Here is a 25,837-nt window from a genome sequence, read left to right on the forward strand (position 1 = left end):
TTTATGTCATAGAGTGCTCTGCCTATGTTTTCCTCTAAGAGTTTTATAGTCTCTGGCCTTACATTTATGTCTTTAATCCATTTTGAGTTTTTTTTTTCTTTTAACGTTTTTATTGGAGTATAATTGCTTTAAAATGGTGTGTTAGTTTCTGCTTTATAACAAAGTGAATCAGTTATACATATACATATATCCTCATATCTCTTCCCTCTATTGTCACCCACCCTCCCACTCTCCCTATCCCACCCTTCTAGCTGGTCACAAAGGACCGAGCTGATCTCCCTGTGCTATGTGACTGCTTCCCAATAGCTATCTATTTTACATGTGATAGTGTTTATATGTCCATATATACACTACCACTCTCTCACGTTGTCCCAGCTTACCCTTCCCCCTCCCCATGTCCTCAAATCCATTCTCTAGTCGGTCTGCGTCTTTATTCCTGTCTTGCCCCTAGGTTTTTCATTACCATTTTTTTTCTTTTTTAGATTTCATATATATGTGTTAGCATATGGTATTTGTTTTTCTCTTTCTGACTTACTTCAGTCTGTATGACAGACTCTAGGTCCATCCACCTCACTACAAATAACTCAATTTCGTTTCATTTTATGGCTGAGTAATATTATATTGTATGTATGTGCCACATCTTCTTTATCCATTCATCTGTTGATAAACAATTAGGTTGCTTCCATATCCTGACTATTGTAAATAGAGCTGGAATGAACATTGTGCTACATGACTTTTTTGAATTATGATTTTCTCAGGGTATATGCCCAGTATGGGGATGGCTTGGTCGTATGGTAGTTCTATTTTTAGTTTTATAAGGAACCTCCATACTGTTCTCCATAGTAGCTGTATCAATTTACATTCCCACCAACAGTGTATGAGGGTTCCCTTTTTTCCACATCCTCTCCAGGATTTATTGTTTGTAGATTTTTTGATGATGGCCATTCTGACTGGTGTGAGGTGATATCTCACTGTACTTTTGATTTGCATTTCTCTAATCATTAATGATGTTGAGCATTCTTTCATGTGTTTGTTGGAAATCTGTATACCTTCTTTGGAGAAATGTCTATTTAGGTCTTCTGCCCATTTTTGGATTGGGTTGTTTGTTTTTTTGATATGGAGATGCATGGGCTGCTTGTAAATGTTGGATATTAATCCTTTGACAGTTGCTTCATTTGCAAATGGTTTCTACCATTCTGAGGGTTGTCTTTTCGTCTTGTTTATGCTTTCCTTTGTTGTGCAAGAGCTTTTAAGTTTCATTAGGTCTCATTTGTTTATTTTTGTTTTTATTTCCATTTCTATAGGAGGTGGGTCAAAAAAGATGTTGCTGTGATTTATGTCATAGAGTGTTCTGCCTATGTTTTCCTCTAAGAGTTTGATAGTGTCTGGCCATACATATAGGTCTTTAATCCATTTTGAGTTTATTTTTGTGTATGGGGTTAGGGAGTGTTTTATTTCATTCATTTACATGTAGCTGTCCAGCTTTCCCAGCACCACATATTGAACAGGCTGTCTTTTCTCCACTGTATAGTTTTGCCTCTTTTATCAAAGATATGGTGACCATATCTGCGTGGGTTTATCTCTGGGCATTATATCCTGTCCCATTGATCTATATTTCTGTTTTTGTGCTAGTAGCATATTGTCTTGATTACTGTAGCTTTGTAGTATAGTCTGAAGTCCAGAAGCCTGATTCCTCCAGTTCCGTTTTTCTTTCTCAAGATTGCTTTGGCTATTCGGGGTCTTTTGTGTTTCCATACAGATTGTGAAATTTTTTGTTCTAGTTCTGTGAAAACTGCCAGTGGTAGTTTGATTAGGATTGCATTGAATCTGTAGAATCCTTTGGGTAGTATAGTCGTTTTCACAATGCTGATTCTTCCAATCCAAGAACATGGTATATCTTTCCAACTTTTTGTATCGTCTTTAATTTCTTTCATCAGTGTATTATAATTTTCTGCATAAAGGTCTTTTGTCTCCTTAGGTAGATTTATTCCTAGATATTTTATTCTTTTTGTTGCAATGGTAAATGGGAGTGTTTACTTAATTTCTCTTTCAGATTTTTCATCATTAGTGTATAGGAATGCAAGAGATTTCTGTGCTTTAATTTTGTATCCTGCTGCTTTACCAAATTCATTGATTAGCTCTAGCAGTTTTCTGGTAGCATTTTTAGCATTCTCTATGTATAATATCATGTCATCTGCAAACAGTGACAGCTTTATTTCTTCTTTTCCCATTTGGATTCCTTTAATTACTTTTTCTTCTGTGATTGCTGTGGCTAAAATTTCCAAAACTATGTTGAATAATAGTGGTGAGAGTGGGTAACTTTGTGTTGTTCCTGATCTTAGTGGAAACGGTTTCAGTTTTTCACCATAGAAGATGATGTCGACTGTGCGTTTGTCATATATGGCCTTTGTTATGTTGAGGTAAGTTCCCTCTGTGCCTGCTTTCTGGAGGGTTTTTATCATAAATGAGTGTTGAATTTTGTCGAAAGCTTTCTCTGCATCTATTGAGATGATCATATGGTTTTTCTCCTTCAATTTGTTAATACAGTGTCTCATTGATTGATTTGCATATATTGAAGAATCCTTGCATTCCTGGGATAAACCCCAATTGATCATGGTGTATGATCCTTTTAATGTGCTGTTTGATTCTGTTTGCTAGTAATTTGTTGAGAAATTTTGCATCTATGTTCATCAGGGATATTGGTCTGCAGTTTTCCTTTTTTGTGACATCTTTGTCTGGTTTTGGTGTCAGGGTGATGGTGGCCTCATAGAATGAGTTTGGGAGTGTTCCTCCTTCTGCTATATTTTGGAAGAGTTTGAGAAGGACAGGTGTTAGCTCTTCTCTAAATGTTTGATAGAATTCGCCTGTGAAGCCATCTGGTCCTGGGCTTTTGTTTGTTGGAAGATTTTTAATCACAGTTTCAATGTCAGTGCTTGTGATTGGTCTGTTCATATTTTCTATTTCTTCCTGGTGCAGCCTCAGAATGTTGTGCATTTCTAAGAATTTGTCCATTTCTTCCAGGTTGTCCATTTTATTGGCATAGAGTTGCTTATAGTAATCTCTCATGATCGTTTGTATTTCTGCAGTGTCAGTTGTTACTTCCCCTTCTTTATTTATAATTCTGTTGATTTGAGTCTTCTACCTTTTTTTATTCATGAGTCTGGCTAATGGTTTTTAAATTTTGTTTATATTCTCAAAGAACCAGCCTTTAGGTTTATTGATCTTTGCTGTCTTTTCCTTCATTTCTTTTTCATTTATTTTTGATTTGATCTTTATGATTTCTTTCCTTCTACTAACTTTGGGTTTTTTTGTTTTTCTTTCTCTAATTGCTTTAGGTGTAAGGTTACATTGTTTATTTGAGATGTTTCTTGTTTCTTAAGGTAGGATTGTATTGCTATAAACTTCCCTCTTAGAACTGCTTTTGCTGCATCCCATAGATTTTGGGGCATCGTGTTTTCATTGTCATTTGTTTCTAGTTTTTTTTATTTTCTTCTTTGATTTCTTCATAGATCTCTTGGTTATTAAGTAGTGTATTGTTTAGCCTCCATGTGTTTGTATTTTTTACAGATTTAGTCATGTAATTGACATGTAGTCTCAAAGTGCTGTGGTCTGAAAAGATACTTGATATGATTTCAATTTTCTTAAATTTTCCAAGGCTTAACTTGTGACCCAAGATATGATCTATCCTGGAGAATGTTCCATGAGCACTTCAGAAGAAAGTGTATTCTGTTGTTTTTGCATGGAATGTCCTTTAAATATCAATTATGTCCAGCTTGTTTAATGTATTTTTGTTTGTTTGTTTGTTTGTTTATACTGCAGGTTCTTATTAGTCATCAATTTTATACCCATCAGTGTATACATGTCAATCCAAATTGCCCAATTCAGCACACCACCGTCCCCACCCCACTGTGGTTTTCCCCTCTTGGTGTCCATATGTCTGTTCTCTACATCTGTGTCTCATCTTCTGCCTTGCAAACCGGCTCATCTGTACCATTTTTCTAGGTTCCACATACATACGTTAATATACGATATTTGTTTTTCTCTTTCTGACTTACTTCACTCTGTATGACAGTCTCTAGATCCATCCACGTCTCAACAAATGACTCAATTTCGTTCCTTTTTATGGCTGAGTAATATTCCATTGTATATATGTACCACATCTTCTTTATCCATTCGTCTGTTGATGGGAATGTAGGTTGCTTCCATGACCTGGCTATTGTAAATAGTGCTGCAATGAACATTCGGGTGCATGTGTCTTTTTGAATTATGGTTTTCTCTGGGTATATGCCCAGTAGTGTGATTGCTGGGTCATATGGTAATTCTGTTTTTAGTTTTTAAAGGAACCTCCATATTGTTCTCCATAGTGGCTGTATCAATTTACATTCCCACCAACAGTGCAAGAGGGTTCCCTTTTCTCCACACCCTTTCTAGCATTTGTTGTTTGTAGATTTTCTGATGATGCCCATTCTAACTAGTGTGAGGTGATAACTCATTGTAGTTTTGATTTGCATTTCTCTAATAATTAGTGATGTTGAGCGTCTTTTCATGTGCTTCGTGGCCGTCTGTGTGTCTTCTTTGGAGAAATGTCTATTTAGGTCTTCTGCCCATTTTTGGATTGGGGTGTTTGTTTCTTTAATATTGAGCTGAATGAGTTGTTTATATATTTTGGAGATTAATCCTTTGTCCGTTGATTCATTTGCAAATATTTTCTCCCATTCTGAGGGTTGTCTTTTCGTCTTGTTTATGGTTTCCTTTGCTGTGCAAAAGCTTTGAAGTTTCATTAGGTCCCATTTGTTTATTTTTGTTTTTATTTCCATTACTCTAGGAGGTGGATGAAAAAAGATCTTGCTGTGATTTATGTCAAAGAGTGTTCTTCCTATGTTTTCCTCTAAGAGTTAGATAGTGTCCAGTCTTACATTTAGGCCTCTAATCCATTGTGAGTTCATTTTTGTGTATGGTGTTAGGGAGTATTCTAATTTCATTCTCTTACGTGTAGCTGTCCTGTTTTCCCAGCACCAGTTATTGAAGAGACTGTCTTTTCTCCATTGTATATCTTTGCCTCCTTTGTCATAGATTAGTTGACCATAAGTGTGTGGGTTTATCTCTGGGCTTTCTATCTTGTTCCATTGATCTATGTTTCTGTTTTTTTGCCGGTACCATATTGTCTTGATTACTGTAGCTTTGTAGTATAGTCTGAAGTCAGGGAGTCTGATTCCTCCAGCTCCGTTTTTTTCCCTCAAGACTGCTTTGACTATTCGGGGTCTTTTGTGTCTCCATACAAATTTTAAGATGATTTGTTCTAGCTCCATTAAAAAATGCCACTGGTAATTTGATAGGGATTGCATTGAATCTGTAGATTGCTTTGGGTAGTATACTCATTTTCACAATGTTGATTCTTCCAATCCAAGAACATGGTATATCTCTCCATCTGTTGGTATCATCTTTAATTTCTTTCATCAGTGTCTTATAGTTTTCTGCATACAGGTCTTTTGTCTCCCTAGGTAGGTTTATTCCTAGGTATTTTATTCCTTTTGTTGTAATGGTAAATGGGAGTGTTTCCATAATTTCTCTTTCAGATTTTTCATCATTAGTGTATAGGAATGCAAGAGATTTCTGTGCATTAATTTTGTATCCTACAACTGTACCATATTCATTTCTGATTTTATTGATTTGAGTCCTCTCCCTCCATAAAACTTTAATCCACTTGACTGTTGATGGGTGGGGCTGGGTTCCCTCCCTGTTGGTTGTTTTGCCTGAGGCAACCCAACACTGGAGCCTACCCGGGCTCTTTTTTGGGGCTAATGGCAGACTCTGGGAGGGCTCACGCCAAGGAGTACTTCCCAGAACCTCTGCTGCCAGTGTCCTTGTCCCCACAGTGAAACAGAGCCAGCCCCCGCCTCTTCAGGAGATCCCCCAACACCAGCAGGTATGTCTGGTTCAGTGTCCCCCAGGGTCACTGCTCCTTCCCCTGGGTCCCGATGCACACACTATTTTGTGTGCGTCCTCCAAGAGTGGGGTCTCTGTTTCCCCCAGTCCTGTCGAAGTCCTGCAATCAATTCCCACTAGGCTTCAAAGTCTGATTCTCTAGGAATTCCTCCTCCCATTGCCGGACCCCCAGGTTGGGAAGCATGACATGGGGCTCAGAACGTTCACTCCAGTGGGTTGACTTCTGTGGTATAAGTGTTCGCCAGTCTGTGAGTCACCCACCCAGCCGTTATGGGATTTGATTTTACTCTGATTGTGCCCCTCCTACCGTCTCACTATGGCTTCTCCTTTGTCCTTGGATGTGGGGTATTCTCCTTGGTGAAGTCCAGTGTCTTCATGTCGATGATTGTCCAGCAGCCAGTTGTGATTCTGGTGCTCTCGCAAGAGGGAGTGAGAGCACGTCCTTCTACTCCGCCATCTTGGTTAATTCTCCTAATGTATTTTTTAAAGCTTGTGTTTCCTTATTTATTTTCATTTTCGGTGATCTGTCCATTGGTGAAAGTGGGGTGTTAAAGTCCCCTACTATGTTTGTGTTACTGTTGCTTTCCCCTTTTATGGCTGTTAGTATTTGCATTATGTGTTTGGGTGATCCTATGTTGGGTGAATAAATATTTACAATTGTTATATCTTCTTTTTGGATTGATCCTTTGATCATGATTTAGTGTCCTTTTTTTCTCTTGTAATAGTCTTTGTTTTAAAGTGTATTTTGTCTGATATGAGAATTGCTACTCCAGCTTTCTTTTGATTTCCATTTGTGTGGAATATCTTTTTCCATTCCCTCACTTTCAGTCTGTATGTGTCCCTAGGTCTGAAGTGGGTCTCATGTAGATAGCATATATATGGGTCTTGTTTTTGTATCCATTCAGCCAGTCTATGTCTTTTGGTTGGAGCATTTAATCCATTTACATTTAAGATAATTATCGATATGTATGTTCCTATTACCATTTTCTTAGTTGTTTTGGGTGTATTATTGTAGGCCTTTCCCTTCTCTTGTGTTTCCTGCCTAGAGAAGTTCCTTTAGCATTTGTTGTAAAGCTGGTTTGGTGGTGCTGAATTCTCCTAGCTTTTGCTTGTCTGTAAAGCTTTTAATTTCTCTGCCACATCTGATGAGATCCTTGCTGGGTAGTGTAATCTTAGTTATAGGTTTTTCTCCTTCATCACTTTAAATATCTCCTGCTACTACCTTCTGGCTTGCAGAGTTTCTGCTGAAAGATCAGCTGTTAACCTTATGGGGATTCCCTTATGTGTTATTTGTTTCTTTTCCCTTGCTGCTTTTAATATTTATTCTTTGTATTTAATTTTGGATACTTTGATTAATATGTGTCTTGGAGTGTTTCTCCTTTGACTTATCCTGTATGGGACTCTCTGTGCTTCCTGAACTTGATTAACTATTTCCTTATCCATATTAGGGAAGTTTTCAACTATAATCTTTTCAAATATTTTCTCAGTCCCTTTATTTTTCTCTTCTTCTTCTGGGACCCCTATAATTCGAATGTCAGTGCATTTAACATTGTCCGAGGGGTCTCTGAGACTGTCTTCAATTCATTTCTTTCTTTTTTCTTTATTCTGCTCTGCAGTAGTTTTTTCCACTATTTTATCTTCCAGGTCACTTATCCGTTCTTCTGCCTCTGTATTCTGCTGTTGATCCCTTCTAGAGAATATTTAATTTCCTTTATTGTGTTGTTCATGATTGTTTGTTTGCTGTATAGTTCTTCTAGGTCTTTGTTAAACGTTTCTTGTATTTTCTCCATTCTCTTTCCAAGATTTTGGATCATCTTTACTATCATTATTCTGAATTCTTTTTCAGGTAGACTGCCTTTTTCCTCTTCATTTGTTAGGTCTGGTGAGTTTTTACCTTGCTCCTTCATCTGCTGTGTGCTTCTTTGTCTTCTCATTATCTTAACTTACTGTGTTTGGGGTCTCCTTTTTGCAGGCTGCAGGTTCGTAGTTCCCATTATTTTTTGTGTCTGCCCCCTGTGGCTAAGTTTGGTTCAGTGGGTTGTGTAGGCTTCCTGGTGGTGGGGACTAGTGCCTGTGTTCTGGTGGATGAGGCTGGATCTTGTCTTTCTGGTTGGGAGGTCCACATCTGGTGGTGTGTTTTTTGCTGTCTGTGAGCTTATTATGATTTTAGGCAGCCTCTCTGCTAATGGATGGGGCTGTGTTCCTGTCTTGCTAGTTTTTTGGCATAGGTTTTCCAGCACTGTATCTTGCTGGTCGTTCAGTGGAGCTGGGTCTTGGCATTGAGATGGAGATCTCTGGGTTTTTTTCGCCCTTTGATATTACGTGGAACTCTGAGGTCTCTGGTGGACCAATATCCTGAACTTGGCTCTCCCACCTCAGAGGCACAGCCCTGATGCCTGGCTGGAGCACCAAGAGCCTGTCATCCACACTGCTCAGAATAAAAGAGAGAAGAAAGAAAGAAAGATTAAGATAAAATAAAATATAAAAGTTATTAAAATAAAAACCAAAAAATAATTATTGAAAAAATTTAAAAGTAGTTAAAAAGAAAAAATGAAAGAATGAAGAACCAAACCAAAAAAGAAATCCACCAATCATAACAAGCGCTAAAAAGTATACTAAAAAGCAAACAAACAGAAAAAAAAAAACCCCAAAAAAAGGACAGACAGAACCCTAGGACAAATGGTAAAAGCAAAGCTATACAGACAAAATCACACACAGAAACATATGCATACAAAATAACAAAAAGAGAAAAAGGGACAAAAAATATATATATTGTTGCTCCCAAAGTCCACTTCCTCAATTTGGGATGATTCATTGTCTATTCAGGTACTCCACAGATGCAGGGTACATCACGTTGACTGTGGAGATTTAATCCGCTGCTCCTGAGGCTTCTGGGAGAGATTTCCCTTTCTCTTCTTTGTTCGCACAGCTCCTCGGATTCAGCTTTGGCTTTGGTCCTGCCTCTGCGTGTAGGTCGCCTGAGGGCATCTGTTCTATGCTCAGACAGAAGGGGGTTAATGGAGCAGCTGATTTGGGGGCTCTGTCTCACTCAGGCCAAGGGGAGTGAGGGGTACGGAGTGTGGGGCGAGCCTGCTGCTACAGAGGCTGGCGTGACATTATACCAACCTGAGGCATGCCCTGTGTTATCCTGGGGAAGTTGTCCCTGGATCACGGGACCCTGGCAGTGGTGTGCTGCACAGGCTCCCGGGAGGGGATGTGTGGATGGTGACCTGTGCTTGCACACAGGCTTCTTGGTGGCTGCAGGAGCAGCTTTAGCGTCTCATGCCTGTCTCTGGGGTCCACACTGATAGCCGCGGCTCGTGCCGGTCTCTGGAGCTCCTTTAAGCAGCGCTCTTAATCCCCTCTCTTCACACACCAGGAACCAAAGAGGCAAGAAAAACTCTTTTTTGCCTCTTTGGCAGTTCCCGACCTTTTCCCGGACTCCCTCCTGGCTAGCTGTGGAGCACTAACCCTCTTCAGGCTGTGTTCACAGAGCTAACCCCAGTCCTCTCCCTGGGATCTGACCGTAGCTGGAATCTCAGCTCCCAGCCCCCACCCATCCCAGCGGGTGAGCAGAGCAGCCTCTCAGGCTGGTGAGTGCTGGTCAGCACCTACCATCTGTGCAGGAATCTCTCTGCTTTGCCCTCTGCACCCCTGTTGCTGTGCTCTCCTCTGTGGCTCCAAAGATTACCCCCTCTGCCTCCCGCAGTCTGCACCCGCGAAGGGACTTCCTAGTGTGTGGAAACCTTTCCTCCTTTACAGCTCCCTCCTGCTGGTGCAGGTCTCTTCCCTATTCTTTTGTCTCTGTTTTTTTCTATTTTCTTTTGCCCTACACAGGTACGTGGGGAGTTTCTTGCCTTTGGGGAGGTCTGAGGTCTTCTGGCAGCGTTCAGTAGGTGTTCTGTAGGAGTTGTTGCACATGTAGATGTATTTCTGATGTATTTGTGGGGAGGAAGGTGATCTCCACGTCTTACTGTTCCGCCATCTTGAAGCTACTTTCCTGAGTTTATTTTTGTGTGTGGTGTTGTTAGGGAGTGTTCTAATTTCATTCTTTTACATGTAGCTGTTCAGTTTTCCCAGCACCATTATTGAAGAGGCTGTCTTTTCTCCATTGTTTATTCTGGCCTCCTTTATCAAACATAAGGTGTGTGGGTTTATCTCTGGCCTTTCTATCCTGTTCCATTGATCTATATTTCTGTTTTTGTGCCAGTACCATTCTGTCCTGATTACTGTAGCTTTGTAGTATAGTCTGAAGTCAGGGAGCCTGATTCCTCATTCTCCATTTTTCTTTCCCAAGATTGCTTTGGTTATTTGGGGTCTTTTGTGTTTCCATAGAAATTGTGAAATATTTTGTTCTACTTCTGTGAAATATGCCATTGGTATTTTTGTACGTATTGCACTGAATCTGTAGATTGTTTGGGGTAGTATTGCAACTTTCACAATGTTGATTCTTTCAGTCTAAGAACATGGTATATCTCTCCATCTGTTTGTGTTGTCTTTAATTGCTCATGTCAGTGTCTTATAGTTTTCTGCATACAGGGCTTTTTTCTTCTTAGGTAGGTTTATTCCTAGGTATTTTATTCTTTTTGTTGCAATGGTAAATGGGAGTGTTTTCTTAATTTCTCTTACAGGATTTTCATCATTATTGTATAGGAATGCAGGAGATTTCTGTGCATTAATTTTGTATTCTGCTACTTTACCAAATTCATTGATTAGCTCTAATAGTTTTCTGGTAGCATCTTTATGATTTTCTATGTGTAGTATCTTGTCATCTGCAAACAGTGACAGTTTTACTTCTTCTTTTGTGGTTTGGATTCATTTTATTTCTTTTTCTTCTCTGATGGCCATGACAAAAACTTCCAAAACTATGTTGAATAATAGTGGTGAGAGTGGACAACCTTGTCTTGTTCCTGATCTTAGAGGAAATGGTTTCAGTTTTTCACCTTTGAGAATGATGTTGGCTTAGGATTTGTCATATATGGTCTTTATTATGTTGAATTATGTTCCCTCTATGCATACTTTCTGCAGTGTTTTTATCATAAGTGGGTGTTGAATTTTGACAAAACTTTTTCTGCATCTATTAAGATTATCATATGGTTTTTACCCTTCAATTTGTTCATGTGGTATATCACCTTATTTTGTAGAATCCTTGAATTCCTGGGATAAACCCCACTTGATCATGGTGTATTATCCTTTCAATGTGCTGTTGGATTCTGTTTGCTAGTATTTTGTTGAGGATTTTTGCATCTATGTTCATCAGTGATATTGACCTGTAATTTTCTTTCTTTGTGACAACTTTTTCTGGTTTTGGTGTCAGGGTCATGGTGGCCTCCTAGAATGAGTTTGGGAGTGTTCCTCCCTCTGCTATAATTTGGAAGAGTTTGAGAAGGAGAGGTGTTAGCTCTTCTCTAAATGATTGATAGAATTCACCTGAGAATCCATATGGTCCTGGGCTTTTGTTTGTGGGAAGATTTTTAATCACAGTTTCATTTTCAGTGCTTGTGATTGTTCTGTTCGTATTTTCTATTTCTTCCTGGTTCAATCTTGGAAGGTTGTACTTTTCTAAGAATTTGTCCATTTCTTCCAGGTTGTCCATTTTATTGGCATATAGTTGCTTGTAGTTATCTCTCATAATCCAGTGTATTTCTGCAGTGTGAGTTGTTACTCCTTTTTCATTTCTGATTCTGTTGATTTGAGTCTTCTCCCTGTTTTTCTTGATGAATCTGGCTAATGGTTTAGCAATTTTGTTTATCTTCTCAAAGAACCAGGTTTTAGTTTTATTGATCTTTGCTATTGTTTCCTTCATTTCTTTTTTCATTTATTTCTGATCTGATCTTTATGATTTCTTTCCTTTTGCTAACTTTGGGTTTTTTTGTTCTTCTTTCTCTAATTGCTTTAGGTGTAAGGTTAGATTGTTTATTTGAAATTTCTTTTGTTTCTTGAGGTAGGATTGTATTGGTATAAACGTCCCTATTAAAACTGCTTTTGCTGCATACCATAGGTTTTGGGTCATCGTGTTTTCATTGTCATTTGTTTCTAGGTATTTTTTGATTTCCTCTTTGATTTCTTCAGTGATGTCTTGGTTATTTAGGAGTGTATTGTTTAGCCTCCATGTGTTTGTATTTTTTACAGTTTTTTTTCCTATAACTGATATCTAGTTTCATAGCATTGTGGTTGGAAAATATACTTGATATTATTTCAATTTATTAAATTTACCGAGGCTTGATTTGTGACCAAAGACATGATCTATCCTAGAGAATATTCCATGAGCACTTGAGAAGAAAGTGTATTCTGTTGTTTTTGGGTGGAATGTCCTATTTTTTTAAATAAGTGTATTTATTTCATTTACTTATTTTTTGCTTCAATGGGTCTTCATTGCTGCATGTGGTCTTTGTCTAGTTGTGGAGAGCGGGGGCTTCTCTTCTTTGTGGTGCACTGTCTTCTCATTGTGTTGGTTTCTCTTGTTGCAGAGCAAAGGCTCTAGGCATGCAAGCTTCAGTAGTTTTGGTACATGGGGTCAGTAGTTGTGGCTCGTGGGCTCTAGAACGCAGGCTCAGTAGTTGTTGCTCAAGGGTTTAGTTGATCCATGGCATGTGGGATCTGGCTGGACCAGGGCCCGAACCTGTTTCCCCTGCATAGGCAGGTGGATTCTTAACCACTGTTCACCAGCAAAGCCTGGAATGTCCTGTAAATATCAATTAAGGTCATCTGGTCTAATGTGTCATTTAAAGCTTGTTTTTCCTTATTTATTTTCAATTTGGATGATCTGTCCATTGGTGAAAGTAGGGTGTTAAATTCTCCTATGATTATTGTCTTACTGTTGATTTCCCCTTTTATGGCTGTTAGCATTAGCCTTATGTTTTGAGTTGCTCCTACGTTGGGTTCATAAATATTTACAATTACTGTATCTTCTTCTTGGATTGATCCCTTAATTTTTATGTAGTGTCCTTCTTTGTCTCTTGTGATAGTCTTTTTTTTTAATAACAACTTTATTGGAGTGTACTTGCTTTACAACGGTGTGTTAGTTTCTGCTTTATAACAAAGTGAATCAGCTACACATATACATATATCCCCATATCTCCTCCATCTTGCACTTCCTTTCCACCCTCCCTATCCCACCCCTCTAGGTGGTCACAAAGCACAGAGTTGATCTATCTGTGCTATGTGGCTGTTTCCCAATAGCTATCTATTTTACATTTGGTAATGTATATATGTCCATTCCACTCTCTCACTTAGTCCCAGCTTACACTTTCCCCTCTCCATGTCCTCAAGTCCATTTACTACGTGTCTTCATTCCTGTCCTGCCCCTAGGTTCTTCAGAAACTTTTTTTTCCCTTTTTAGATTCTATATATGTGTGTTAGCATATGGTATTTGTTTTTCTCTCTCTGACTTACTTCACTATGTATGAGAGACTCTAGGTACATCCTGTGATAGTCTTTATTTTAAAGTCTTTTTTTTTCTGAGATGATTATTCCTACTCCAGCTTTCTTTTGATTTCCATTTGCATTGAATATGTTTTTCCATCCCCTCCCTTTCAGTCTATATGTGTTGCCAGGTCTGAAGTGGGTCTCTTTTAGACAGCATATATATGGGTCTTGTTTTTGTACCCATTCAGCCAGTCTGTGTCATTTGGTTGGAGCATTTAATCCATTTACATTTAAGGTAATTATTGATATGTATGTTCCTATTACCATTTTCTTAATTGTTTTGGGTTTGCGATTGTAGGTGTTTTCCTTCTCTTGTGTTTCCCACCTAGAGAAGTTAGTTTAGCATTTGTTATAAAGCTGGTTTGGTGGTGCTGAATTCTCTTAAATTTTGCTTGTCTGTAAAGGTTTTAATTTGTCTGTCAAATCTGAATGAGATCCTTGCTGGGTAGAGTAATCTTGGTTGTAGGTTTTTCCCTTTCATCACTTTAAATATGTCCTGTCACTCCCTTTGGCTTGCAGAGTTTCTGCTGAAAGATCAGCTGTTAACCTTATGGGGATTCCCTTGTATGTTATTTGTTGATTTACCCTTGCTGCTTTTAATATTTTTTCTTTGCATTTAATTTTTGATAGTTTGATTAATATGTGTCTTGGCGTGTTTCTCCTTGGGTTTATCCTGCATGGGACTCTCTCCACTTCCTGGACTTATTTGACTATTTCCTTTCCCCTGTTCAGGAAGTTTTCAACTATAATCTCTTCAAATATTTTCTCAGACCATTTCTTTTTCTCTTCTTCTTCTGGGACGCCTATAATTTGAATGTTGGTCCACTTAATGTTGTCTCAGAGGTCTCTGAACTGTCTTCATTTTTTTTCATTCTTTTTTCTTTATTCTGCTATGCTGCATTTTCCACCATTCTATCTTACAGCTCACCTGTCTGGTCTTCTGCCTCAGTTATTCTGCTGTTGAGTCCTTCTAGTGTATTTTTCATTTCAGTTATTTTGTTTTTCATCTCTGATATCTGTTCTTTACTTCTTCTAGGTCCTTGTTAAACATTTTTTGTATCTTCTTAGTCCGTGCCACCATTGTTTTTCTGAGATATTGGATCATCTTTACTATCATTACTCTTAATTCTTTTTTAGGTAATTTGCCTATTTCTTCTTAATTTATTTCGTCTTGTGAGTTTTTATCTTGCTACTTTGTCTGGAAGATATTTCTCTGTCTCTAATTTTGTCTAATTTACAGTATTTGTGGTCTCCTTTCCCTAGGCTGCAGAATTGTAGTTCCTCTTGCTTCTGTTCTCTGCCATCAGTGGTGAGGTCAGTCCAGTGGCTTGCATTGCCTTCCTGATGGGAGGGACTGGTTCCTGTGTTCTGGTGGGTGGAGCTGAGCCTTTTCCCTCTGATGAGTAGGTCCATGTCAGATGTTGTGTTTTGGTCTGTGTGTGAACTTAGTATGACTGTAGGTAGTCTGTGTGCTATTGGGTGGGTTTGTGTTCCTGTCTTCTTTGTTGTTTGGTGTGAGCCATCCTGTGCTGGGAGCTGCAGGTAGTTGGGTGGAGCTGGGTCTTGCGTTCAGATAGAGGTCTCTGTGAGAGCTCTCAGCAATTAATATTCTCTGTATGGGGCTGGGATTTCTCTAGTGTTTCAGCGTTCTGGAAGTGGTGCTCCCACCCCAGAGCCTCAGACCTGACTTCTGGTTGGGGAGCCAAGACACCACAAGTTGTTCATCATGGCAATAAGGTGGATTTAAAAAAATTAAAAATAAAGACTAGCAAAACCCCAGACAAACTAAAATCAAACAAACAAAAACAGAAACAAGGAAACACACACATACACTAAAGAAACAAAAACAGAACCAAATAAAACACAAAGCTAGAGAACAACCGGACAAACAAAGGAAGCCAGGAATGAAATCAAATAATTAAAGAGAAAACTAAAAAAAACACAAAATGAAAAAACAAAACCAAAGCAGAGGGCCAACTGAAGGATGAAGCAAAGAAACAAAAAAAAGCTGACAAAAATGATAAAAAAAAAAAAAGAAAAAGGGGAAAGAAGACAGAACAATGGAAAAGCAACGTAGAAATAGAAATATATATAAAAAAATAATAACAAATATATTAAACAAAAATAAAGACAAACAAAACCCTAGACAAAGGGTAAAAACAAAATCAAACAAACTATAACAGAAAGCAGGAAACACACACACACACACACACAAAAGAAACAAATACAGAACCAAATAAAACAAAAAGCAAGAGAACAACCAAACAGAAGAACCCAAAAACGAAATCAAATGATTGAGTCAAAACTAAGAAAAACACAAAACCTAAAACCAAATGCAAAGCAGTGTGCCAACTGAAGAATAAAGTAAAGAAACAGAAGAAACCGATAAAAATGATTTTTAAAAAAGGGGGGGAGGAAAGCACAGAACAACAGAAAAACAAAGTAGAAATGTAAATATAAAAAAATATATTAAAATATATTAAAGAAACTGAAGAAGAAAAATAAGGGAAAGGAGCACAGAACAATGCAAAAGCAAAGTAAAAATAGAAATATATAATAAAAATTTAAAAATACAAAATATGTTATAAAACACAAAGATACCAAAAGCCTAAAAAAAATACTAAAACAGCAAAACAAAAAACAAAAGCCTGGATTAATCTCCAAGATTTACAAGCAGCTCATGCAGCTCAATAACAAAAAAACGAACAACCCAATCCAAAAATGGGCCGAAGACCTAAATAGACATTTCTCCAAAGAAGATATACAGATGGCCTACAGACACATGAAAGAATGCTCAACATCATTAATCATTAGAGAAATGCAAATCAAAACTACAATGAGATATCATCTCACACCGGTCAGAATGGCCATCATCAAAAAATCTAGAAACAATAAATGCTGGAGAGGGTGTGGAGGAAAGGGAACACTCTTGCACTGTTGGTGGGAATGTAAATTGATACAGCCACTATGGAGAACAGTATGGAGGTTCCTTAAAAAACTACAAATAGAACTACCATACGACCCAGCAATCCCACTACTGGGCATATACCCTGAGAAAACCATAGGTCAAAAAGAGTCATGTACCAAAATGTTCATTGCAACTCTATTTACAATAGCCAGGACATGGAAGCAATCTAAATGTCCATCGACAGATGAATGGATAAAGAAGATGTGGCACATATATACAATGGAATATTACTCAGCCATAAAAAGAAATGAAATGGAGGTATTTGTAATGAGGTGGATGGAGTTAGAGTCTGTCATACAGAGTGAAGTAAGTCAGAAAGAGAAAAACAAATACAGTATGCTAACACATATATACGGAATCTAAGGGGGAAAAAAAAAAAGGCCATGAAGAACCTAGTGGCAAGACGGGAATAAAGACACAGACCTACTAGAGAATGGACTTGAGGATATGGGGAGGGGGTGGGGTGAGATGTGACAGGGTAAGAGAGTGTCATGGACATATATACACTACCAAATGTAAAATAGATTACTAGTGGGAAGCAGCCGCATAGCACAGGGAGATCAGCTCGGTGCTTTGTGACCACCTGGAGGGGTGGGATGGGGAGGGTGGGAGGGAGGGAGATGCAAGAGGGAAGAGAAATGGGAACATATTGTATATGTATAACTGATTCACTTTGTTATAAAGCAGAAGCTAACACACCATTGTAAGGCAATTATACTTCAATAAAGATGTTAAAAAACAAAAACAAAAAACAAAAAAAAACCAAAAGCCTGAACCAACAACAGAATGAATCAAAACATAATAAAAATAATAGTAATAATTATGTTTCCTTGTGGTCTCAGTTGTAAGTGTCCTTGCACACGCCATGAGCCACACACCCCCTCTGCCTCTCCAAGAGGCCCTCCTGTGCCTCTGGGTTGGTGTCTGGTCCTGCTGTGGGCTCTGTGGGGACCACTCAGACTCTTGCTTGTGCTTGCCCCCAAAGTCCACAGCTGCCAGAGCTAGACCATTTTCATTTTCATTTGTGGGAGCACTCATTGTCTACTCAGATATTCCATAGATGCAAGGTCTAACTAGCTGATTGCAGGGATTTAATCTGCATCTTGTGCAGGTGATGGAAAGATTTTCGATCCTCTTCCTTAGTCACCCCATCCCTGGGGTGCTTGCTTCCAAAGTCCAATTCCTGCGTGTGCTTACCCCCAAAGTCCATGGCTACCAGAGCTAGACCGTTTTCATTTGTGGCAGCACTCACTGTATACTCAGCTATTCCATAGATGCAGGGTCTACCTAGCTGATTACAGGGATTTAATCTGCAACTTGTGCAGCTGATGGAAAGATTTTCGATCCTCTTCCTTAGTCTCCCCATCCCTGGGGTTCAGCTTTGATTTTATCCCCACCTCTGTGTGTGGTCCACCCATATGAGTTTTGTCCTGGGGCTGACTTGGAGCTTTTGGATGTGCCCCAGTGAAGACAGGGTGCAGAGGTGGTATGACTGCTTGGATTACGGGACCCCCAGTGGTGCCACATACACAAGGAAACCAGGGCCACAAGCACAAGAGATATGGCCCTAGTGAGTGCCTTTTCTGTTGCCTGGAGTAAGGTGTGCGAGGGCCAGCCCTGAGAATGCTTTTTCTATTGTCTGTCAGCAGGTGCTGGTGTGTGGGGAGAGAGAGGCTACAATAGTGGCTCCTCTCCCTGCGTGTGACTCAGCAGTAGTGCCCTACTTCCATGGCAGTCCAGTCTTCCTCCGTAGGCATTCCCTGCTGCAGATTTCCTCCTTCCAGCCCCTTCAGTCCATCTCCCCACAGCCACCAGCAGTTCTCACCCTGGGCCTGTTCTCCAGTCCCCATGCTCCAGCTCCCAGCCCCCTTGCACAGCTGTGAACACATGTCCCAGTCCAGGGCATGTAAGACCACAGTACAGACCATGTGTGTAGTTCTCACTCTGTCCCGTCTTCCACAGATCGGCCTCTTCACCCTCTACTGACAGCTTCAAATGCTTCCCTTCTGTCCCAATCGATTTCCCCATTGGAGAGGGGGTTTCCCCATCAGAGAGGTGGTTTCCCCTGATCCAGGAATGTCTCCTCTGCTTCAGCTCCCTGGCCCAGAGGTGCATGTCCCATCCCAAGGCCTCTCCTCCTCCTTCTCCCTTCTTTCCTTCATCCTACCCAGTTATGCAGGGATCTTTATAGTCCTTTCCAGTGTCCAAGGTCTTCTGCTGGTGTTCAGCTGGTGTTCAGTGAGAATTGTTACATCTATAGATGTATTCCTGATGCATCCATGGAGAGAGATGAACTCCACATCCTCCTACTCTTCTGCCATCTTGGGATGTCTATCCTTCATTTTAGCTTGAAACATTCCTTTTAGCATTCCTTATAAGGCAATTTTAGTGGTGATGAACTTCCTCAGATTATTTTTTCCTCTAAAAATTTCTGTATCTGTTCTTTGTTTCTATAGGACAGCTTTGTTGGGTAAAGTAGTCTTTGTTGGAATCTATTTTTTTCTTTCAGCACTTTGAATATATCATCTAACTGTCTCCTGGCCTGTAGGTTTCTAGTGAAAAATTCCCTGATCCTTATGGGGATTCCCTTGTAAATTACAAGTTTCTTTCCCCTGATCCTTTTAAGATTCTCTTCATTTCTTTGATTTTTGATAGTTTTATTATAGTTTGTCTTGGAGAGAATCTCCTTAAGTTGTTATTGTTTGGAGACCTATGAGCCTCATGAACTTGGATAACCAAATACCTTCCCATATTTGGGAAATTCTCAGACATTATTTCTTTAAATAATCTTTCTTTTCTCTTTTCCCTCTCTTCTCCTTCTGGAACTCCAATAATTTTCAAAATGGTTCTTTGATGGTATCCACATATTACATAGACTCTATTCACTCTTTATCATTTGTTTTTCTTTATTCTCCTCTGATTGGATAATTTCAATGTTCATGTCTTCAATTTCACAGGTTATTTCTTCTGCTCACTCAAGTATGCTGTTGAAGCTCTCTATTTCATTTTCATTTTATCCTTGTATTCCTTAGCTCCAGAATTTCTATTTCGTTCTTTTTTATGAGTTTTGTCTCTTTGTTAAACATCTATTTTTGTTCATGTTTTTTTCCTGATTTCATTGATTTTCTTTCTGTGTTTTCTTGTAGCTCATTGAGTTTCCTTAAAACAAGTATTTTGAATTCTTTATCTGTTAAGTCACAGATCTCCATGCCTTTGGATTTGGATACAGGAAAATTAATTTGATCCTTTGATATTATCATGTTACCTTGATTTTTCATGTTCTTTGAAGTTTTACCTTGTCATCTTCATATTTGCAATAGCAGTCACCTCCTTCATTCTCTACTAAATGCCTTTATAAGAGAGATACTTTCTGTCAGCCCTGCTATTGATACTGAGGATTTCAGAACTTTTATATATACCCCTGCTCCATGCTTCCTGATCCCTCTTTTGTCAGAATTCTTAAGCTTGGTGCCTTCTCTGAGTCTTGCAATGTACCAGACAGAGTGCTGCTTACAGCCTCATTTTTGTGTTCACAAAGGTGGTACTAAATCTTAAGTTTTTGTATCTTTCTCTGGCCCCAAGGTTTTGCCAACTTTCTGCACATGCTCACTAGGCATTAGCCAAAGCCTGCTTACTCTGATATCCAGAACAATAATAGTAAGCTGACCACAGGTTGGGGGAGTGTTTGAGTGAGGCAAGTGGAGAACTGCAACTTCCCATTTGCCATTTATGGGTATCTGTGGGTGAGGCATTCCCAGCAGCTTGTGGGTGGGCTTGTTGATAGATCCTGTGACATATTTAGTATATCTCTGTTCCTTTAATGTCTTCTGAGAGTTCTAATTGCCTCTCTCTCCTCCTCTTACCCCTTCCCAGTCATGTAGATCACAGTTCAGTGATGGGATGAGAGAGAAATGATCCCCTTTGGCAGCAGGCCACACAGCTAAGGAAGCTAGGTGCTCATTCACACGTTCTCCCTTTCCCTTGTGAGATAAATTATGAGCCAAGGAAGATCTCTCTTGGCTCTAACCTGTGTCACCATGTGGGAGAGGTGATGCAGGTAGCCAATCTGTTACTCTCACCTATTTCAATGCATCAAAACTCATATTTTTCTGGTCCAGATGTGTTCTGGAACCTCTTGGAAACATGTATTTTCACAAAGTTTCTCTCATCTGTGGGTGACTAAGTCAGTATTTTCCAGGGGCACCTGAACTTTGGGTGAGAGGAGCTGGAGCAAGTTAACATGCCACTGCAGGCTCCACAGCCAGAACCAAGTTTTGTCTGCCCATTACTGTACATGTGGGTGGACAAGGTTCCTCCTGGATCACTTGGTATGTGGTGGTGGATTCCACAGATCCTTCAAAGGCACATATCTGTGGATGGTTACCAAATTTTTGTTGTTGAGAGGAGGGACAAAAGTGAGGGACACTTTATACTACAATGATTCTGACATCACTTAAGGCGCATCTTATGGCCAAGAATGTGATCTATTTTGGCAAATGTTCTATGTGAACTTGAGAATAATGTGTATGCTGTTATTTTTAGATGAAGTAGTCTATAGATGTCCATTATATATAGTTGAGTGATGATGTCATTGAGTACAACTATGCCCTTACTGATATTATGCCTGATGGATGTGTAGTATGTTAGTAAATTCTCTAAGTATGATAGTGGATTCATCTAGGTCTCCTTACAGTTCTATCAATTATTGCCTCATGCATTTTGATTCTCTCTTTTGTGGTGCATACATAATAAGGATTGATATGTCTTTTTGAAGAATTTATCCCATATCATTATGACATGTCCTTCTTTATCCTTGATAAATTTCCTTGCATTGAAGTTGGTTCTGTCTAAAATTAATATTGCTACTTTTGCTAGCATCTGATTAGTGTTAGCATAATATACTTATTACTATTTATTTATTTTTAATCTATATGTGTCTTTACATTTAAAGTAAGTTTATGGTAGAAAATATATACTTGGAACTAGATTTTTGACCCACCTGGACAATCTCTGTCATTTAATTGGTGTATTTATTTATTTATTTTTAATTTTTTATTGAGATATAATTGTCATATAACATTATATTAATTTCAGTTCCATAACATAATGATAACTAGACAATAAGTCTAACTAACAACAATCACCAGGGGAACCTTCAAGATGGCGGAAGAGTAAGACCTGGAGATCACCTTCTCCCCACAGATACATCAGAAATATATTTACATGTGGGACAACTCCTACAGAACACCTACTGAACGCTGGCAGAAGACCCCAGACTTCCCAAAAGACAAGGAAATCTCAACATAACTGGACAGGGCAAAAAGAAAAAGAAAAAAAAAGAGAGACAAAGGAATTGAGACAGGATGTGTGCCTCTGGGAGGGAGCTGTGAAGGAGGAAAATTATCCACACAGTAAGAAGTCCTCTCACTGGTGGGGACAGGGGAGTCTCAGAGGAGAGCACAGCAGCAGGGGTGTGGAGGGCAAAGCAGAGAGAATCCCACACAGAGGATTGGAATGATGCCGACCAACACTCCCCAGTCTGAGATGCTTGTCTGTCCACTGGAGCAGGTGGGGCTGGGTGCTGAGGCTCGGGCTTGAGAGGTCAGACCACAGAGACAGGACTGGGGTTAGCTGTGTGAAGAAAGCCTGGGGGTGGGGGGACTGGCGTGCCATAGCTGACAGAGTCCGGGAAGAGACCTGGGCTGGCTGGAGTGGCAAGGGACCATAATTGAGGGATGCACGAGGAGAGGGGCAGGCCCGCCATAGGAGCTTCTTTCTCTGTGTGCTCACAGGCGACAGGGTGCTACCTGCGCAAGCTCTGGGGATAGGCACGAGACATGGCTGCTATCTTGAACACCAGGGGCAGGTGCAGAAGTCTACCACTGCTGCCACTGCCACCAAGGGTCCAGTGAGAAAATGCAGGTCACTGCGCACAACTTCCCGGGAGCCTGTGCAGCCTACCACTGCCACCAAGGGTCCAGTGAGAAAATGCAGGTCACTGTGCACAACTTCCCGGGAGCCTGTGCAGCCCACCACTGCCAAGTGTCACGCCACATGATCTGGGGCCAACTTCCCCAGGAGAGCATCTGGTGCACCTCAGAAAGTTGCAACTTCCTGCCGGCCTCTGCCACTGAAAGCATTCCCTGCACATCCCAGTTGTGATGGCAGTATCCCTTCCTCTCCCCGGCCTGAGTGAGCAAGTGAGCCCTAATCAGCTGCTGCTTTCTGCCCCTCTTGCCTGGGTGGGAAACAGATGTCTGAAGGTGGCCCAATCACAAAGATGGGGCCAAAATCAAAGCTGAACCCCAGTGGTGGTGCTACCAAAGAAGAGGAAGGGAAAACTTTCCATGCAGCCACAGGAACAGCAGATTAAATCCCCACAATCAACTTGGTAAACACTGCATCTGTAGAAAATCTGAATACACAACATGTTCTCACAACTGAGGCTGTGGACTTTGGGGACTGTGGACAGTGTGGACTTTGGAGGAAAGTACACACAGGAATAAGGCCAGGTCAGAGAAGGAGCTGGCCATACAGTGCCACAGCAGGTCCAGGGACCTACCTAGAAGTATTGGAGGACTTCCGTGGTAGGCAGAGATTGGCTGTGGCTCACTGTGGTGGCAAGGACACTGACAGCTGAGGCCCAAGGAAAATATTATTAGTAGTATTTTTTGTTTCATTTTGTTCTATTGTTCTTTTTTCATTATTCTTTTAATTTTTATTTATTTTTATTTTCTTTTTATACTTATTTTAACATAATTTTTATTTTATTTTTTTCTATTTCTTATTTTTTAACATCTTTATTGGAGTATAATTGCTTTACAATGTTATGTTAGTTTCTGGTGTATGACAAAGTGAACCAGATATACATATACATATATCCCCATGCCACCTCTCTCTGTGCCTCCATCCCACCCTCCCTATCCCACCCCTCTAGGTGGTCACAAAGCACAGACCTGATCTCCCTGTGCTATACAGCTGCTTCCCACTAGCTATCTATTTTACATTTGGCAGTGTATATATGTCAATGCTACTCTCTCTTGTCCCAGCTTACACTTCCCATTTCCTGTGTCCTCAAGTCCATTCTCTACATCTGCCTCTTTATTCCTGTCCTGCCCCGGGTTCATCAGAACCATATTTTTTAGGTTCCATATATATGTGTTAGCATATGGTTTTGTTTTTCTCTTTCTGACTTACTTCACTCTGTATGACAGACTCTAGGTCCATCCACCTCACTACAAATAACTTAATTTCATTTCTTTTTACAGCTGAGTAATATTCCATTGTATATATGTGCCATATTTTCTTTACCCATTCCTCTGTCAATGGACACTTAGGTTGCTTCCATGTCCTGGCTACTGTAAAGAGTGCTGCATTGAACATTATAGTACATGTCTCTTATTGAATTATGGTTTTCTCAAGGTATATGCCCAGTAGTGGGATTGCTGGGTCATATGGTAGTTCTATTTTTAGGTTTTTAAGGAACCTCCATACTGTTCTCCATAGTGGCTGCATTAATTTACATTCCCACCAACAGTGTCAAAGTGTTCCCTTTCTCCACACCCTCTCCAGCATTTATTGTTTGTAGATTTTTTGATGATGGTCATTCTGACCAGGGTGAGGTGATACCTCATTGTGGTTTTGATTTGCATTTCTCTAATGATTAGTGATGTTGAGCATCCTTTCATGTGTTTGTTGGCAATCTGTATATATTCTTGGAGAAATGTCTATTTAGGTCTATATTTTTGTTGTATTGTGTTTTGTCCTTGTTTTAGTTTTTTTCCCCTTTGTTTTACTTTTTGAAATCTTTTTAAACTATATTTTCTATTTTTACTTTACTTTTCTGGTGTTTTGTGTTTTCCTCTTTCTTTTGTTTTTATCTTTTGTTTGATCATTATTGTGTGTTTGTTTTATGCTTTCTTTACCTTTTTTTAGTTTGCTTTCTGCCTTTGATTTTTGGTTTTTTTGTTGTTGTTAGTTTAGTTTTTAGTGTTTGTTTTCATTTTGGGGTTTGTTTATTTGTTTGGCTGCTCTCTTTTTTGTTTTCTCACTTTGTGTGTGTGTGTGTGTGTTACTTTTTGTGTTTTTGTCTCTTTGGTTTTGCTTTTACTATTCATCTTGAGGTTTTGTTTGTCTGTATGTTTCCTTTTTTCTTTCCCTTTTTCTTCTGTAACATGTGGCTTGCAGGGTCTTGGTGCTCTGGCCAGGGGTTGGATCTGAGCCTCTGAGGTGGGAGAGCCAATTCCAGGACGTTTGACCTCCAGAGAAGTTCCAGCCTCAGGGAATGTTAATCAGTGAGACCACTCCCAGAGGTCTCCATCTCAATACCAAGTCCTGGCTCCACCAAAAGGCCAGCAAGCTCCAGTGCTGGACACTTCATGGCAAACAAATAGCAAGACAGGAAAACAACCCCACCAATTAGCAGACAGTTTGTCTCAACCTCTGTGAGGTTGCCTCACAGAAACCTCAAAACACACCATCGGATGCCCTGCCCATCAGAGGGAGAAGATCCAGGTCCACCCACTGCAAAACAGGCACCAATCTGCCCCCATCAGGAAGCATAAACAAGTCACAAGACCAACCTCACCTACTGGGGGCAGACACCAGTAGTAAGAGGAACTATGACCCTGCAGCTTGCGGAAGTGAGACCCCAAACACAGTAAGTTAAACAAAATGAGAAGACAGAGAAATATGCTGCAGATGAAGGAGCAAAGTAAAAACCCACAAGATGAAGTAAATGAAGAGGAAATATGCAGTCTGCCTGAAAAAGAATTCAGAGTAATGATAGTAAAGATGATCCAAAATCTTGGAAAAAGAATGGAGGAAATACAAGACACGTTTAACAAGGACATAGAAGAACAAAAGAACAAACAAACAGTGATGAACAACACAATAACTCAAATTACAAATACTCTAAAAGGAATCAAGAGCAGAAAAACTGAAGCAGAAGAATGGATAAGTGAGCCAGAAGATAGAATGGTAAAAATAACTAAATAACTACCACAAAGCAGAATAAAGAAAAAAGAATGAAAAGAATTGAGGACAGTCTCAGAGACCTCTGGGACAACATTAAACCCACCAACATTTGAATTATAGGGATCCCAGAAGAAGAAGAGAAAGAGAAAGTGTCTGAGAAAATATATGAAGAGATCGTAGTCCGAAACTTCCCTAACAAGGGAAAGGAAATATTCAGTTAAGTTCAGGAAGCACAGAGAGTCCCATACAGGGTAAATCCAAGGATGAACATGCCAAGACACATATTAATCAAGCTATCAAAAATTAAATGCAAAGGAAAAATATTAAAAGCAGCAAGGGAAGATCAACAAATAACATACAAGGGAATCCTCCTAAGGTTATCTGCTGATTTTTCAGCAGAAATTCTGCAGGACAGAAGGGAGTGGCAGGATATATTTAAAGTGATGAAAGGGAAAATCTACAACCAAGATTACTGTACCCAACAAGGATCTCATTCAGATAAGACAGAGAAATCAAAAG

The 25,837-nt window shown here is 39.7% G+C and overlaps 1 long non-coding RNA gene and 1 pseudogene across 2 annotated transcripts in view; one reads left to right on the plus strand and one right to left on the minus strand.

Annotated features, from left to right (window-relative positions):
- Positions 1 to 2,661, plus strand: part of LOC309651882 (NADH dehydrogenase [ubiquinone] flavoprotein 3, mitochondrial pseudogene) — a 279,044-nt pseudogene extending 276,383 nt beyond the window's left edge. Inside the window, exon 2 of the transcript XR_014268758.1 lies at positions 1,308 to 2,661. The product of XR_014268758.1 is annotated as an NADH dehydrogenase [ubiquinone] flavoprotein 3, mitochondrial pseudogene (transcript). The remainder of the gene's footprint in view (positions 1 to 1,307) is intronic.
- A 9,179-nt stretch (positions 2,662 to 11,840) lies between these two features.
- LOC309651892 lies at positions 11,841 to 22,217 on the minus strand. The gene is made up of 2 exons (XR_014258442.1): positions 17,113 to 22,217; positions 11,841 to 16,022 (listed from the first exon to the last, which is right to left on the minus strand). It is a non-coding gene; the product is annotated as an uncharacterized lncRNA (long non-coding RNA).
- Positions 22,218 to 25,837: the final 3,620 nt, after the last annotated feature.

The sequence above is a fragment of the Balaenoptera physalus genome (assembly GCF_965194825.1).
Source record: "Balaenoptera physalus genome assembly, chromosome: X".
NCBI classification, from domain to species: Eukaryota; Metazoa; Chordata; class Mammalia; order Artiodactyla; family Balaenopteridae; genus Balaenoptera; species Balaenoptera physalus.